This window comes from Pteropus medius, unplaced genomic scaffold (assembly GCF_902729225.1).
Source record: "Pteropus medius unplaced genomic scaffold, Ma_sr-lr_union100, whole genome shotgun sequence".
In the NCBI taxonomy this organism is placed as follows: Eukaryota; Metazoa; Chordata; class Mammalia; order Chiroptera; family Pteropodidae; genus Pteropus; species Pteropus medius.
Window position 1 is genome coordinate 7,905,290 of NW_024348304.1, and position 16,719 is coordinate 7,922,008.

Below are 16,719 nucleotides of genomic sequence, written 5' to 3' on the forward strand. Positions count from 1 at the left end.
ATTTGTTAAGTGTTAAATATATAACCTATTGAAAGATTATCTAGAAATTAATACTGTAAGACAACTTCTCGATTCTAGTTATTATAAGACAACTTCTACCGAAGCTTTAAAACAACTCCCTATCTACCTTCTCAAATAACAATGATCTCTGCTAAAATCTGAATCCATTTTAAAGTCACTCGGACTCTGTTAGTCAGGGGTCTCTGGAGAAAAAAGCAACAATGGGGTGTGTGTGTGTGTGTGTGTGTGTGTGTGTGTAGATGAAGAGAAAGAGAGAGAGCAAGGTATTTATTTTAAGGAATTGGATCATGCAGTTGTGGATGCTGGCAAATTCATAGGCAGGAGTCGACGCTGCACTGCAAGTCCTAAGATGGACTGCTGGCGGAGGTCCCTCTTCCTCTGGCGAGGTCAGTCTTTTTCTTAAGGTTTTCAGCTGATTGGATGAGTCCCACTCATGTTATGGAGAGCAAAGTTGTTTACTCAAAGTCAACTGATTTGAAAGTTAATCTCATTCAGAAAAACCTTCACAGAAGCATGTAGAATAATGTTAAACCAGATATTTGATACTGTGGCCAAGAGAAAGTTGACACAGAAAATTTACTATCACAGTTCTATCTTGTATTCTTTTGCTCCCTCTCAATTTTATAATTTTAAACCTGTGATTTAAGTATACAGAACATACAATAGGTGCAGGTCAAAGACACATTCCCAATTCCAGAAACACTTCATAGAGATGCTGGGTGCTGCATCTCTATTCATTTATATTCATTTTTAAATGAATATAAATGAATAGAGATGCATTTAAAAATATTCATTTTTAAATGAATATAAATGAATATAAATTTCAAAAATTTATATTCATTTTTTTATAATAATTTTTTCATATCGAAAAAATGAATATAAATTATATTATTTTATGGCATATCTTAGTGATCATTCTATTAACCATGCATAAGACGACAGTGAATCCTGATCAACATGAATGAACACTCTCAACTCTGAAGACACAGAAGAAAAAATATGTTTGGTAGGATTTTGACTCTCACACTGAGAAGACCCATATAACTTTGACTGAAACATTGTTTCCTGGTCTGATGTAAGAAGTGCAAAACAGTCAAAAACAGTAAAAAAACAATGGACCGGTGACAACTTATTTGTGCTGAATAATTGACTTAGTTGCCCTCAATTGTTTACTTGTTGCTTGAGCTCAGTAATGGAGTTGGTGGATTCCTATATCCTTAGAATTGCCAGAGATAAAAGCTGTTTCACTAAGATCTGGTTATTATTTTATTCAATTTTCCCCATAGGGTTTTATTCACTGCTCATACATGGAGAGAGGACAGGGTTGCATTCCACTTTTATTTTATTTATCAGGATGAGTTACATTGTACGCCTAGTTATCAGAGGACATCTTTGAGTTAACAATGAAATTCAGAAGACCAGTGAACAAGAGGAAAATCTCCAGGGCCAGAAAAAAGACAGGAGAATGGAATATAGTAACATGCTTCCTCATTACAATCCTGCCTAATCAAATTTATCAGTCTTTGTCTCCATTTATTTATTAATTTATTTTTTGTGTAATTATTCTCTGCATAGAACTATGAAAAGCAGACTCCAACAGTTAAATCCTCCCCCTCGCAATAGACAAGGAAAAAAATTTTATAGATGTATCTATGGTGATGTGATATACAAAGCAAAAGTAATATTTAGTAAATTTCAGGTCAATAATCTCTAAAATTAGCCATAAAATTAAGGTTATCCATAAAATTACAGTCATATAAAATTTTCCTCAGTTTTCTGACGAAGCTGAGTGACTACATCGTTCCTGAATTCATTCACTCAGTCGGTGAAAATGTGTTTGTGCTCAATTATGGGCTGTTATTTCCTGCCTTTCATCTTGATGATGAGACAAATATTAGCTTGTAACCAAATTAATTTTCTCTGGAAAAAATTGTATTTGTAATTATTTATTGTGTTTCTAGGATAAGAGGAGGCTAAGTTGAGAAATCACTTTACATTTTTTCTATGAATACTCAAACTCGAACTTTTTCTTTAAGCTTTTATAGGTTTATCTAACGGAACTATCATCACCTCAAATGTCATTATCATCAAACATCACTATCCTTTTTTGCTTTGTTTACTAGGTGTTCATGGTCCCTACATGGAGAGAACTGAATTCCCAGCTAGTAAATATTTTAGAATCAGTATATATGACGAATTCACACTCGTCCCTGTTTCCTACTTCTTTACTCTAGTTTTTTAATTAATTTTTCTCATTAAGTTATTTTTTACCTCTACCCACCTCATCATGTTCTCCCATTTCATTTATTTCCAAGTATTTTCCTCATTTTACAGTGAGACATACTATGACTTTAACATTTACGATTTCTATTTTTCTCATTTCCTTGCTTTTATTTCACAGGAAATAGGAAGTCCTATTAATTTGCCCCTTCCCCCACCCCAAACCCTTTCATCACAAAGAGAAAGTACATGTAGCTGGCAGTACCACCAGAAAGATAATCCTGGAAGAAAGCAATTCGACTTGAAGCTTTCAACTGACTTCGTGAGGAAAGAAAGTAGGGTTCTTCATGGCAAGGGGACTGTTTGGAGCTGAATACTTGAAACACTTCTGTATATTTTGTTGGGATAAATATAGGATTAGCTCTCTAGGGCTTAGAATTATTATAGATGAGAACAAGAAAAGGATAAATGATGGAAAGTCGTTTAAGAGGGGCGGTAAAATAGAATTTGCAAAAATATTTCAATATCTTTCATCAGATAGAACTAAAATGTTGAAAACCACATTTGGATGAATATTCATTAAAAAGAATAAAAGTCGTTAGCCAGCCCTACCCAATTTCTCTCTTACCACTTTCACTAGCATTAAGTAACTGCAGTGTGTCCTAGCCCAAACTACTAACAACATATTTTTCACCTCTTCCATACTCCTCAACATACGGATGGCAAATAAATTTTATTTTGCATGTGCACTCAATTAATAAATACTGACTGCCTGGAGAGTTCTGCCAAGCTGACCCAGAGGCCATATCTGGGCTCAGAGATAAAGCAGTGATGCGTGCTCTGAATTAATGAGGGGAAGAGGGGGCACACCATCCCCAACCTGCATGTACACTTTAGATAATACTGAATTTGACCACAAAAATTCAATTAACTACTTCCTTTGTGGTTCATAATAATATTTAGGAAACTTTTGATTTTTTTATAAATGACTGAGAAAGTACAATATTTGAACTAGTAAAACAAGTGGCAAAAATTTATATAATATTTTATATAAAATTATTTTATACATACTATAAAAGAGAAGAATATATATTTTATATAATAAAATCAAATATATTGGTAATGTTTACTATATTATACTTAAGAAAGTTTAGAACTTAGTTAGACTAAAAAAAACTATTTGCAGGTATGTGTACCTAAAAATCAACACATCAGTGAAATACCCTTCTGTTGTTAAACTCCCGATTAAAAAAACTATATATGTGAAAATAAATAGGCCTGTACAGTGTATATATAGTTTGCAATAGTTATCTGAAAATCTTTAAGACAGTTTTGTTAAATTTTTAATTGCCCAAATTTTACTCTTACATTTATAAAGGAAAGTTTCTTGTAAAAAGAGAATGCTAAATAATTTGGTAAGTTTCTTTGTCTCTCTCCGCTCCAACATTCATTTATAGAATAAGTTTGAGATTTTATATTTCCGCTGTTGCTCAACAAATTGAACTGCATATGCTTTTCAATGACTCATTTGTAAAATAGCTGATTTGATACTCACATCAATGGAAGCAGGCCAGTGTTTCAATCTAGGAAACAATTCAATTCGAAACCGAGCTAACTGAGATTTCTATATTGAAAAGCCGCTGTTCTTTAGCAAACTGCTGAAATGAATTTAGAGGCTGGGAAAACGGCCAAACAGAAACACAAACCAAACTCCTTTAAACCACAGAATTACAACATCAAAGTAAGCATAATTACCATTCTTTATATCCTAATCCCGCTGGCCACTTCAACTCTGCCCTGACAGAGCTTCGAAGGTTTTAAAGTGACAAACCGGGCTTAATTTCGGTTTTAACAAAATTCAAATGCTCCAATACTGATAGCTACAGATCAAAAAAAATTTCTAGTTGAATCTTATTTTTTTATGATAGAATCACTGCAGAAATTTTGCTGGGAAAAAAAAAGAATATTTGTTTTCATTCACACATACCATTGTTTTTAACTATTCGCGGACCGTTGGTTGTCATATTTATTTTGCAAAAGATAAAAAGGAGTGGCATTAAGAAAGGAATAATGTTTTCACGCAGTGCTTGCATTATACCACATCATTTAATGCTTCTAACAACTCCAGGGGTGAGGCATTATCTTCTCTAAATAAAGAGGGTTCCTTCAAGTGAGGTCGTTTATTCAAAGTCATGAAGTTAGAAAATAACAAAACGAGCATTCCAATCGAAGCCCAAACACCCAACAGTGAATGTCAGTGTTGCCTTCCAGCCTCCCTGTCATATCAGGCTCCTCTGCAAGGCTCTCTACTTTCGGTTCTACAGTAATTATTGTCCTGTTCATCTCAGGAATTCTCTCAAAATATATAGTCAATTATTTAAGGTAACTGTATATTCTATTAAAATATGCTTATAGATTCAATATTACATAAATTGTTAATAAATGTATTGTAATGTTTTATTTTTCTTCAAACTCCTGTCCTGTGGTTAGCTCTTACTAAGTCAATAGTGGACTCAAGAGAAGCAAATGTCTAAATTCTTGGCTACACTAAATCTGAATGGGTTAATCTTCACATTCTTGAATGAATCTAGGGTATACATTCTTTTACACCATTGTTTTAAAAAAGAATGTTTTAAATAATCAAGGATTTAATGATTTAAGCACTTATCATTTATATTCTCTAATTTTTTTTTATTTATATTTTATTACTAGTGGAACTCAATTCGGTTCAGGTACTCAAAGTTTAACTTCTCAATGGCATGCTCTTTAAAAGAAAGTATAGGTTTTACAAAGCTATCAGTTGTATGAGAGCACAAATATAAAATGTCTTTGATCAAAATTAATTCAACTGTATAACAGCCAATTTGTAACCAGGACAATAAATAACTGTTGACACTAAGTTAGGATGGGACATAATTTATCAGATAAAAACTAACGGTCATGATGCATTTACGACAGCTATCTATAGAGTCGAATTTTGTTGCAAAATAATTTAGTTAGGGCTTTTGAAGCAATTAATTCATTAAAGGCTGCCATTTATCAGCCTAAACAAGACATTTCTCTTCCCTTCAGATAAGAAGTCTACTGTGCCCAACCAACCTATTAGATTCTCCAAATATTTTACACTCTATAGTTTAAATTTTTAGTAGGATAGATAAAAACTAATCGCATCAAACATACTCTTAAAAAGAGTTTTAGGAGATATTTACTAACTACTTTCCTTAGCAAAAAAAAAAAAAAAAAAAAAAAAAATCCCAAAACTTGAAGTAGGCGCAAATATATAAGATAAACAATTATTCCTACATAGACAAACTTGACCATCTGGGAGTTTAGATTTTAGAAAAGTAAAGTATTAACCTAAAATAAAACATATCTTTATTTTAAATTCGGATGGATTTCTTTAGCATAGAATATTTGCTGTATTAATTATTTCTAAATGGCTAATGTCTACAGTATTATTATCGGTTATTGTATTTCTCAAAAGATCCAGATATGGACTGTGTATGGAGTCTTAAAGACTAGGCATTATTCTAGTGTCTTTTAAAATCTGATGCCTTAAAATTTAATTAATTGTAAGCAAAATTCTGGTCACATGCTTTCTTATAAAATTAAATAATAGTAATAAAAATTAAACTCTATAGTACAAAATAAGCTATTCTTTATATGATATTTCTTTGAATTATAAAAATGAATTACTTAGATAAATTAAAATAGGATTAATCATTTCTAAACTTTTACCTTTTACGAGATATGTTCTTCTTACTATGGATATTAACAAGTATTTATTGATGTAGTTATTGATTTAAGTGGTGGAGTATGACTGTGAATTACACAGGCCAGGGCTCTCTTGTTTTGTAACTTATCTTCTGGCTGAGAAAAACCCTACAAATTAAGTACAGGTACAAACTACATATTTACATATTTGCATATTAGTAATAAATGTTATGAATGGAATAAAAAGGGAGACATGACAAAGACCTGTGTGGTTGGAGGAATGGATTTACTTTTCAATGAGTGATGAAGCCTGATCTATCTGACAAGGTGATAATTAAAGCGAAATTCAAGAGATGAAATTGGCCAATTATCACAAAAAAAAAGAAAAGAAAAGAAAAAGAAAAAAAACAAGGGAGAATAATTCAATATAGAGAAGAAAATAATCCCAATGATTCAGAAGAAATACCTTGTTGTATTCGAGGGGAGTAAAGGAGGCCAGTGTGGCCAGAGTGTATGTAATGAGCAAGGGGAACTGTGGTGCAGATGGAAATAGGGACCTAGGGAGGGGCCTGATCACACAAGGTCTTGTAGGACGTGATGGTTCTCCTTTTACAATGTTTTCTTCGCTCACTTTGAAATAGAATGCGAATGCTAAGAATCATTCTCTGTTGGGGAGAATTGATGCCATACGAAAAAGTCCCACTTCAGAGTATAAAGATGATACTTCTACATACAGTCTACCTGCAACATATACACTATCAGGAGACAATTTTCTCAAGCTCTAATGAACACATGACCCTAAACATAATAAGATGCAATATAGAGTTGAACCTTAAACAACATGGAGGTTAGGGATGCCTACCTAGTCACAGTCGAAAAATCTGCACATAACTTTTGACTCCTCCAAAATTTAGCTACTATTGACTGAAAGCCTTACTGATAATATAAACAGTCGATTAACACATATTTTGTAAATGTATTATATACTGTATTTACAATGGAGTAAGCTAGAGCAAAGAAAATATTCTGAAAAGCCCAAGAAAGAAAAAATACCTTTGCAGTATTTATTGAAAAAATCTGCATATAAGTGGAGCTGTAAAGTTCAAACCCATGTTGTTCAAAGGTCAAGGGTAATTTGCACCTTACAATGCTATAAAATTTATTTCTTAATATTATAATATGATTAAAAGTACTAAGGACTATATCATATGTCTACTTTCTCAGAAAATTGTTCGAATAATAAAATGCCAAGTCCTGAATAATATACAGTATGGTATTATAAATATGGTGCATTTTATTGAGGACAAGAAATTGGCAAAACGTAAATTCTATCAGTGTAATAGATTTATTATTTTGTGTAGCGCATGGTATGAAAACAATATCTTACTAAAATTAAGAATGTATATTTACAAAGTAGTGAAAAATGAAAGTGAATGATATACTGGTGGTATTTTTGTAACTCTGTATTTTCAAATAGCTCAAGATTTTACTCCACGAGATCTATACTAGTTACTACTAAATGGAGTTGTATATAAAACAAAATTTCAAATACAGTTTTTAGGTATATAAAGATTTATTCTTGTCATGTAAATTTACTCCAAAGAAATGTACTCAAAGATTAAAACAATAGTTCTAGTGTTATTATGACTATCACATTAAAATAAAACTATAGGCTATAAAAAAAACTCTAATATTTGACAGCTCAAAAAGAACAAAAGAAAAACAATTCTCATACTATTACTTAAAAGGGCCTTCAGAAGTGATCCTCATATTCATAAAATATTTAAAAATATATATATATGAACAAATGAATCAAAGAAAGTTGAAAAAAAGACTATAATTGCTCACAGTCACAAAACTGCATCTTTAATCACAATGCAGCATAATTCATATTTAAAATGTTTTTATTGAGATATAATTAACATCATATGTAAAACTTTATTACAGTTACCAGAAGTTCAATGTAAAATATTAAAATAGGTCCTTGCTCTCATATTAAATTACATTAAGATATATCTACTAACTAGACCATTTGTGATTTTTAAAATTTCTATTAAAACATATTCTAAATATTTATGAAAATCTACGTACTTCTCCCAATTATCCTTGTGAAAAACACTACCAGCAGTAAAATACACATGTTATCTAAAATATAAATATATCAATGCAACACTAATTAAAGTTGGAGTGCCACTATTGTCTTGATTACAGTGAGGGAATATAGAATTTCTGTTCTATGAGAAAGTGTTATCTATTAAGTAGCTTAAAGAATTATACAATAAGAAAAGTTAATTTAAGCCTTGATTATTTGTTGGAAAACAAGAAAAAGAATAAATGAGCAACATTAAGTTTCTGAATATAGATACTTAGCTAAAATTCGGAAAAGTTTGTTTGATGTACTATATATACCTTCAGTTGACACCAAATAAGTATAAAATGCTGACTCATGAACATGCAATTATAGAACTTCAGAGTTGAAAAGACTCATAAAATGATGGGAATCAATATGATGGAGGTAATTTCTAACAGAATAATGTACTGCCTTTTTATCAACTTGTAACATACGGTTCTAAGAACAGAAAAACTACTTGCCTAGTATGTTTCCTTTCTCAGCATTTGACTTAATGCTAATATAAAAATATTTCATCCCTTAACTTTTTCTTTCATTTGATGTTGAGTCTTAAACTCATTTATCATTCTTATTTCAATGATATTCTATCAATACCTATCTTTCTTCCTCTCCTGACATATTTTCACTGCTCTGCACCTTCCCAGAGAATATCGAGTCAATGCTCTGAAGATAGGCCCTTTCTGTCTCCTACAGAGCTGCGTCTCTTCTTTCATCTTAGAATTCCTTCATCTACCATAACAATGGAGTGAAAAGACTGTACTCTCATTTTAAATACAAAACTATTACTATCCTTTAAGAACTCCTGCCTCTCTTATTTCTCGATCCTTTTAGGTATAGTTATGATAGGTTTCTTAGCTTTTTTTTCACTTAGCTTCTTTTATGATGGAAGGTGGCAGTGAGCACTTTTGTATATTCCCTGTCTGCAGACCCCTTCTTATCTGATGGTAAAAATTGGTTTTTTTATTGTGCTGAAGAAATTGCCTGTGCCATATTTAAAAGAGCAGTGATGATAATTTTGGTTTAAGGGTACTGACAGTTATAAAATGTTAGTGACATTTCATAATATTCTCTTATTCTGCTTCTTTTTTTTCCGTAAGGGAAAAAATTAAAATGTCTTCTATACTTTCATAGCACTCTCAATTCTTTACTGTTCTTTTATCCTCCATTCATTTTCTTCCCTGTCTTCCATTTTAGGAGGCCAAATGCAAACGTATAATTAAGTGTACTTATTATATAGGGAATTGAGAATAACACCACACCGATGCCAGATAAGAATATGAAACAACTTGAAAATTCGTATATTTCTGTTAGTAATATAAAATGGTATAGGAACTTTGGAAATTAATGTTTCAATACTTTTTTAAGTTTATAAAGATAAATATCTACTTGCCATATAACCCAGAAATCCAGCATCCCACTCATGGACATTCGTCTGGTAGAAATAAATAATCAAATAATAAATAAACAATAATATACTTATGAATAATATAGAATGGATTTTATATAGTTTCTCAATATTAAATTCTATTTTAATTAATTTCTGAAATCTTTTAAATAAATTTATCTTTATTTTTATATTATCTTTAACAATGTTATAAATTATAAGTATAAAGGAAAATATTTTCCAAATGGATGCCTTGTTTAATTTATATGGTGATCGAGAAATATTTTAAATAGAATTATATTTCAAATTTTTTGAAATATTAAAAAAATATTTGAAATATTTTAATATAAATGATTCCTGGCTAATAAGCTTTTAATTCTTCCTAAGCCTTCCTACATAATCAAGTTGTTATATAATTTTTTCTATATAATTAGCTTTCCTGATCCTATTTTAGACCCAGTTATGATTGTTTAGTATCCTGCCAACTTCAGTTAACTCTGGATTGACGTACAAATAAAATGCTTGACATTTAAACTATTGATTTTTATTAAAATGTACTGAATTATCTTAAGAAAAGCAATTACTTATTTTGTTTGCTTTTTCACATGAAAATATGTAAAACTAAGTATGAAATGGAGCATAACTTAAAAGACTCCTACAAATCCAATAATATGGAGTATAAAAATGTTCTAGGCTACTGTAATTTGTTTTCCTCCAAGACTTAATTATCTTTATATAGGGTAATAGGTTTATTAATAGGAAATAACAATTGCAAGTATTTTTAGGATCTTGGAATCATAAAACATTAAAAATGATGGTATTTTATAATTTTATACATATAAAGTGTTCCAAATGTAGTCTGTGCATTGCGAGTGTGCAAGTTTATGTGTTGCGATTTGACATAATATCAGTGAAAATACTTAAATATTAAGAATAAAGGTAATTAGTATTAAAAAATGTCTTCTTTCCTATTTAGATCATCTTTTATTCAGGCCTAGGGATTTTCTTCATTACCATTATGGCTATTTATAACTTGATTTTTATTTCTGGTAATTGGTTGTATTAATTACACATTACATGTTTTCCTGATTATGAAATTAATGCATCTGTTGTGTAAGTTGCAGTCATCTTGAAGAATGAAATTAAAACCACCAATAATAATACTATTGCTCAGAAGTAAACACTTTCATATTCCAGTGTGTTTTTTTCTTTCTTAATTTCTTTTAAAATTTGAAAAAAATTTTATAACCAGTTTTATTCAATGAAATCCTGATTCCTCCCATATTATTATATATTTTCTATAACATGATTTTGAATAAGACCATAATATCTTTTGGTAAGGATGTATCAGCATTTATTTATTCAGTGTCCTCTGTAGGGTACTACCAAGAATATACAAATATGAATACTGTTAGATTAAAAAATGAGTAAATCTTTACATGTGGATCTGTGATAATTTCCTGGAGATAAATTTCTACAGATTACCAGGTTGACATATGAGAATTTAAAATGTTTTGATAATTAGTTAGAGTTTGCCTCCAAAAAAATAATATCACAGTAGTGTTCGAAAACACTCATTTCACCATATCTGTATCACTGTGTTTTATTAATTTTACACCAATTTTGTAGGTGAAAATTGCATCGCATTTGTTTTATTGTACATATTAATGACACCACAAAATTTAGAACTTTTTCAAATGTTTCTTAATCATTTATATTTCTTATTTTATGAATTTATTTACTTGCACATTTAAACTATATCTATTTATGTAATTATTACCCAATTTAAAATGGGTATGTCCATTTTTTCTTAATGATCTGTAGTAATATGGATAGCCTGTTTGAAATACAGCGTCCATATCTAGCTTAGTGCTTTTTTATTCTATTTCGTTTTGTTTATTTTGCTTGTTAAAAACAAATTGAATATGAGTTTCTTGGAAATGGCAGGGAAGTCCTTCAAGTACACAAAAAGACAATGATTATTTGACCCTCTCCAAGTGAGGAAGGCCATGCCTGGAGATGTTTGGTTTTGCTAATGTCAGTAGTTATTGAGAGAAGCACAGGGAACAGTCAGCCCACTTAGTATCCAAACCTGAGTCAGAATGTGCCTGAGCTTTAGGGGAGCAGCTTCTGTGACCGGATAGTAGTGTGCTCTTTTGACCGTCCTGACAGGAGGACATTGTGTATACACTAGGTACAATATTTTTTGCTATGCTTGATAAGAACTTGAAGGTCCTTGTCAAAAAATCCTCAATATTCCAATGTATCAGAGTAAATGAAGAGTTACTAGATAGATTGATAGAAATATGAAAGAGGAAATGATTCTAGGAAGCTATTAGGGGATCTAAAACGGAGTCAACAGAGAAAATGATGAAACATAAAACTGGAAGGAGGAGCTGGATTGATCTGGCAGTGAGGATCTACATAGGATCTGTGAGTTTTCTCTACTTCCACAAAGAAGTTGGACATTCTACGGAAGATGAAGCAACCCTGAATCTCATATAGCATCAAAGAGCTGTGGAGAATCAAAACTAAGTTAAGAAGCCTAAATAATTAGAAATCCACCACCAAAACGAAGGTAAGAAGGCTAAAAACATTAGCAAGAAGGATAAAAAAATTGATTGATATAGATAGATGATAAATAGCTAGCTAGCTAGCTAGGTAGCTAGATAAGTCTTACAACAAGAAAGTTCTGGGGAGTTATATGGTTATGAGAATATCACTCCAAAAATGAGAAACAAAACATTCTGGAGTGAAGGTGCAGCAAGAAGGCTGGTTGTCACATCAGTATATTGTGCTGTGCATTTGAATAGATTATCTGCTTAGATACAGAGGTTGCTGTTGATCTGGTTTATCTACTTGGCATGCTAGAAATTGGATGACTACCATTAGATACCTTTTCCAATATGCAAATAGATTTCCTTATTCATCATTTTATTTTGAGTGACTAGGACAAAAATCACTGTTCATTTTTTTTTCTGTGCTACTTTTTTTCTTGCAGTGTTTCTTCTACATTAAAAAAAATCCATTCAAGCACTCTTTGATGCATTCATTCACTAACATTTGGTATATAATGTACATTAATGTTAGATTTGGCAAAAGCTTAGTCATGTAGATACAAATTCTTGAAAATTAACAACAAAAAATACATAACATGACAAAAATATAGTAATGCAAAGTTCTAATATTTATTTTAATTGTTTTTTTTTACAGAGAAATAAAGGGTATTCTTTCCATATATAGCTAGAAAAGATGGATTTTCTCAGCTGTGCATTTTTTTATCAACCTATTTATTCATGTGAATTCTGACTGCTCTGCTATTATGTGAAGCACACAATTTAGATTAGAAAGGTTAGTTTCTTGTATTGCAACTTCTTTTTAATAACTTGCAGAAAATTCCCAGTATCTTCACCTACAATTATATCTCGGTTTCTAATATAATTACTAAATTTTCACTAATCTTATTTCCTTAGTTCTAGATAAGCCTTTTTTTTTTTCCCCGCCTCCTGCAGAAGTAATATTGTTTAATGGTAAAGACCACACACAACCTCTGGAGCTGGATGCTTCATTTTAAAACTGAACTCCATTTACTAGCTATGTGACCTTGAGAAGTAACATTCTATATATTTCAGTTAAATCGTCTGTATAAGGAAAAGAGTAAGAAGACTTATTTTTTAGGTTGTTTTGAGACTTATACACGTTATTTGATGTGAAACACAAGAGCATTCAGCATATATTAAATTCTGTAAAAGTGCCCTCTACTTTCAATATTACCACTAGGACTGGTATTGCTGTTACTACTATACATATCAGAATCATTCTTGATCTTTCAAAGAATATTCTGCAAAATGTCAACTGTGTAATAACTTTTAGGTTTTTTTTTTCTGTGCTACTTAATGATCTGTCATATGTGTCATTTTCTCGATTAATAGGAAGTCAAGGTAAGAATACACAGTTCTAAGTTTCCTGTTGCATGGTTATAATTTACAAATTAGCTAGCACTGACCAGAAGAGCATAGTATTATGATAATCCATGTACTGGTTCATCAGGTAAAACATGCTACTATTCTTATATATCTTCTTATGTCTAGAATTAATTTACAACTTTATAAATTATTCTGTTTGCTTTAGATTTTTTTTTAAGGCAATTCATTATTTACCTGTAAACTTTAAGACAGACTTCACAAAAAGGAGAACAAATAAAGCATGGAATCCCAAATATCTTAAACCTCCTGTCCATTCACAATCATCCTTGCCATAAGTTTTGGAAGAAAACATATGCATAAAATACAAATTTAACAGATGAACACTTTGTTGCTGGTTGGGGTTCCCATGTCAAATTCTACTGAGTTTGGTTCAACCATCACACAAGCTTCTATTGTCTAAACGAGGCAGAACTAAGCAGCTTAGAATCAAATCAGTTGAAATATTTCCACCCACTCACCCCCAATACATGTCTACTCCAGGTTCAAATATAATTCCAGCTCTTAACTGTCTTAACTAATGGAAGCCAGAGAATGCCAAGGGAACCTTAGTAACCCATAGGAAGAAGAGAGAACGGAAGCAGGGAAGACAGAAGGGGAGAGTACTTGCTTAACGACCGTACTCAGCAGGCTGGAGCCGTGACAGGTGTGCTACAAAGCTGCATTTAACAACATAGACTCTGCAGTTGGACCTCTCGGATTCAAGCATGCAGGATATATGACTGCGCACAAGCTACATAACCATTTGCAGACTTTTTTTTTTTTTTTTTTTACTTATAAAAGAGAGATAAAGCAGCTATCTCATAGGGTCCATGGGAGGCCATTTGAAACTAACATGATGAATGCTTCGTAACTTCTAACAAGTGTTTCTTAACTACTAACCATTATTAATTTAGCCCCCGGTTCTCTCTTATGTTCTGTGGAAATAAGAGTAACAGAGAAACAGAGATATGGTTCATGTTCCTCTCAAAAAATTTCTTGTCCATGTTAACCTCTGCAGACTCATGAAAGGAAGACACAAAAGAAGGCAGTGAAGGGGAAGAGGAATTTGGTAGGATTTCTGAGAGATTAGAGAGGGGTTAGAAAGGACATCTTTAGGATGAGTTTGTCATTTGCCAGTGAACTGAGGAAATCTGAAGGATGAGCAGGATGGAAGGGTGGGAGGGGCGTGTGGGGGACAATGACTGGGAGGGTGATGGTGAAAAGCAGGGACTTCAGACCCTTCCCCCAGGAGGAAAGACACTTTGTGTACTTCCCCTTCCTAAGGTGTAGAAACTTCAGAACAGATGGCCAACCACAGAATTAAAATTTTAGCTTCAAAGATTTGATGCACCTTAATAAAAGGAGAAGTAGAATTTCATAAATCGAAAACCTCATGAGAGTAATTACGCCTCTCGCTCTATAGTCTCATCACTTAATCTTTAATTTACCTAGTCATTTTGGGATGTATTCTTTGCTAGAGATTGTGAAAAAGACTAATATATGATGATAGACAAAACAACTATGATCCCTACCTTTATTAGAGTTTATGCAGCTCACTGGGCGTGTGTGTGCCAGTATTGATGATATTGATATTGATGACTGACATGTGAATCATTACATGATTCTAGGTCAAAGAATTTTGCCATTTTATTGTGTGAAGATGCATCAATACGTCCACAGGTTAAACGTTCAGAGCGGTTATTATTATAAGTAATTAGCTATATGGCTGTGTATAAAGGGCAATCTTAAAAATAGATTTTGAAAGTGTAGTGGAAAATAATTTTTCACAGAAAGTGAGGAATACAATGTTACATTTACAAGCCTGAATTACAGCATTCATTGTTAATCTCAAGATTATAAAAACACACCAAATAGTAGCTTAGTACCACTTAAAGACAAGCTAACATAAAGGATATTCCTAAAATAGCAATGCTGTTGTGTTTTTTTATAATATTTTATTGGAATTTAAGGACAAAAATCCTCGTCAATTCAGGAAACAATGTTGTTTCTCTTTTTTTCTTAATAGTTATAAGCTCAATGTGATTAGAAACACATTTACTAATAAAATGGTTTTTAAATTAATGTCATTAGTAGCTGAAATAGCATTCAAAGCAATCTAAAAGAAATGATCTATCTGTATTAATATATGTACTGTTGAACATAATATTTTATTTGCATATTTGTCTTCTAGACATACTAATAAGAATTTCTATTTTAAAAGTAGTCAAATAGTATTAATAGTATGGAAAATTAATCTACATTTATACAGACCCACCCATATTTATGTGTATGTGTATATACCACATAAAAAACTAGTAGGATTTTTATTTAAACTTGATTTTATATTAATAATTTAGATAAGTTCACTGATATGGTTATGTTAGGGCACACATTTTCAATATTGCCTGACTTCTTTAAATCATTTGGAAAATTTTAAAACTTTATAGCAATATTTTTAAAGAATATATTAAACTAATTATATATATACACACACATATATATACACACACATATATATATGTATGTATGTGTGTGTGTGTGTGTGTGTGTGTGTGTGTGTGTGTGTGTGTGTATACCTCATGCCTACCTCAGAGACATTAAATTTGAATTTTCACAAACTACTGCCAGATTTATACACTTCTCTTTCTTCCATGTCTACCTACCATAGGACTAAATTTATAAGTTAATTTGTGGAACAGCAGTATTTTTGGCTGCCTACCTGAGACACTCCGTCACCCCAGAATATGTAGTAAACTGTCCACATATGCTGTGGGTCTTGGGGACTTGTGGAGTTAAAAGTCCGCTGCACCTGATGAAGGTTAAAGACAAGACATTCACTTTTGAAGGCTCTATTTACACTAGCGCTTGAACATCTGATACTAAGCAGATGAATTTGACTCAGGCTTTGAATTGGGAGGTAGTGAGGCGAAATCTGAGGGATCATGGAGAATCGATTTTGCTGGCAGCCATACAACAGCACCTGCTTTATAGGAGTGCAGTGGCAGTAACGCCAGCAATGTACATGCCAGTAATACGCATGGGGCACTTCATGGTACTTTTGGTTTTCATTTGCCTGTGTGCTATATTTTCCAAGTATAACCACGACAATATGTCCATCTCACATGCACTTTTATGATGTGACTTGGATTTCAGCTATTGGTAAAGGCTCTTGGCTTGGCTGTAACAAACGGACTGGTGTGGAAAAGATGCTGTGTGACTTCTGAGGCCAGGACATAAATAACAATGCCGCTTCTGCCCGAGCCAATGGGATTCTCACTGCTGAA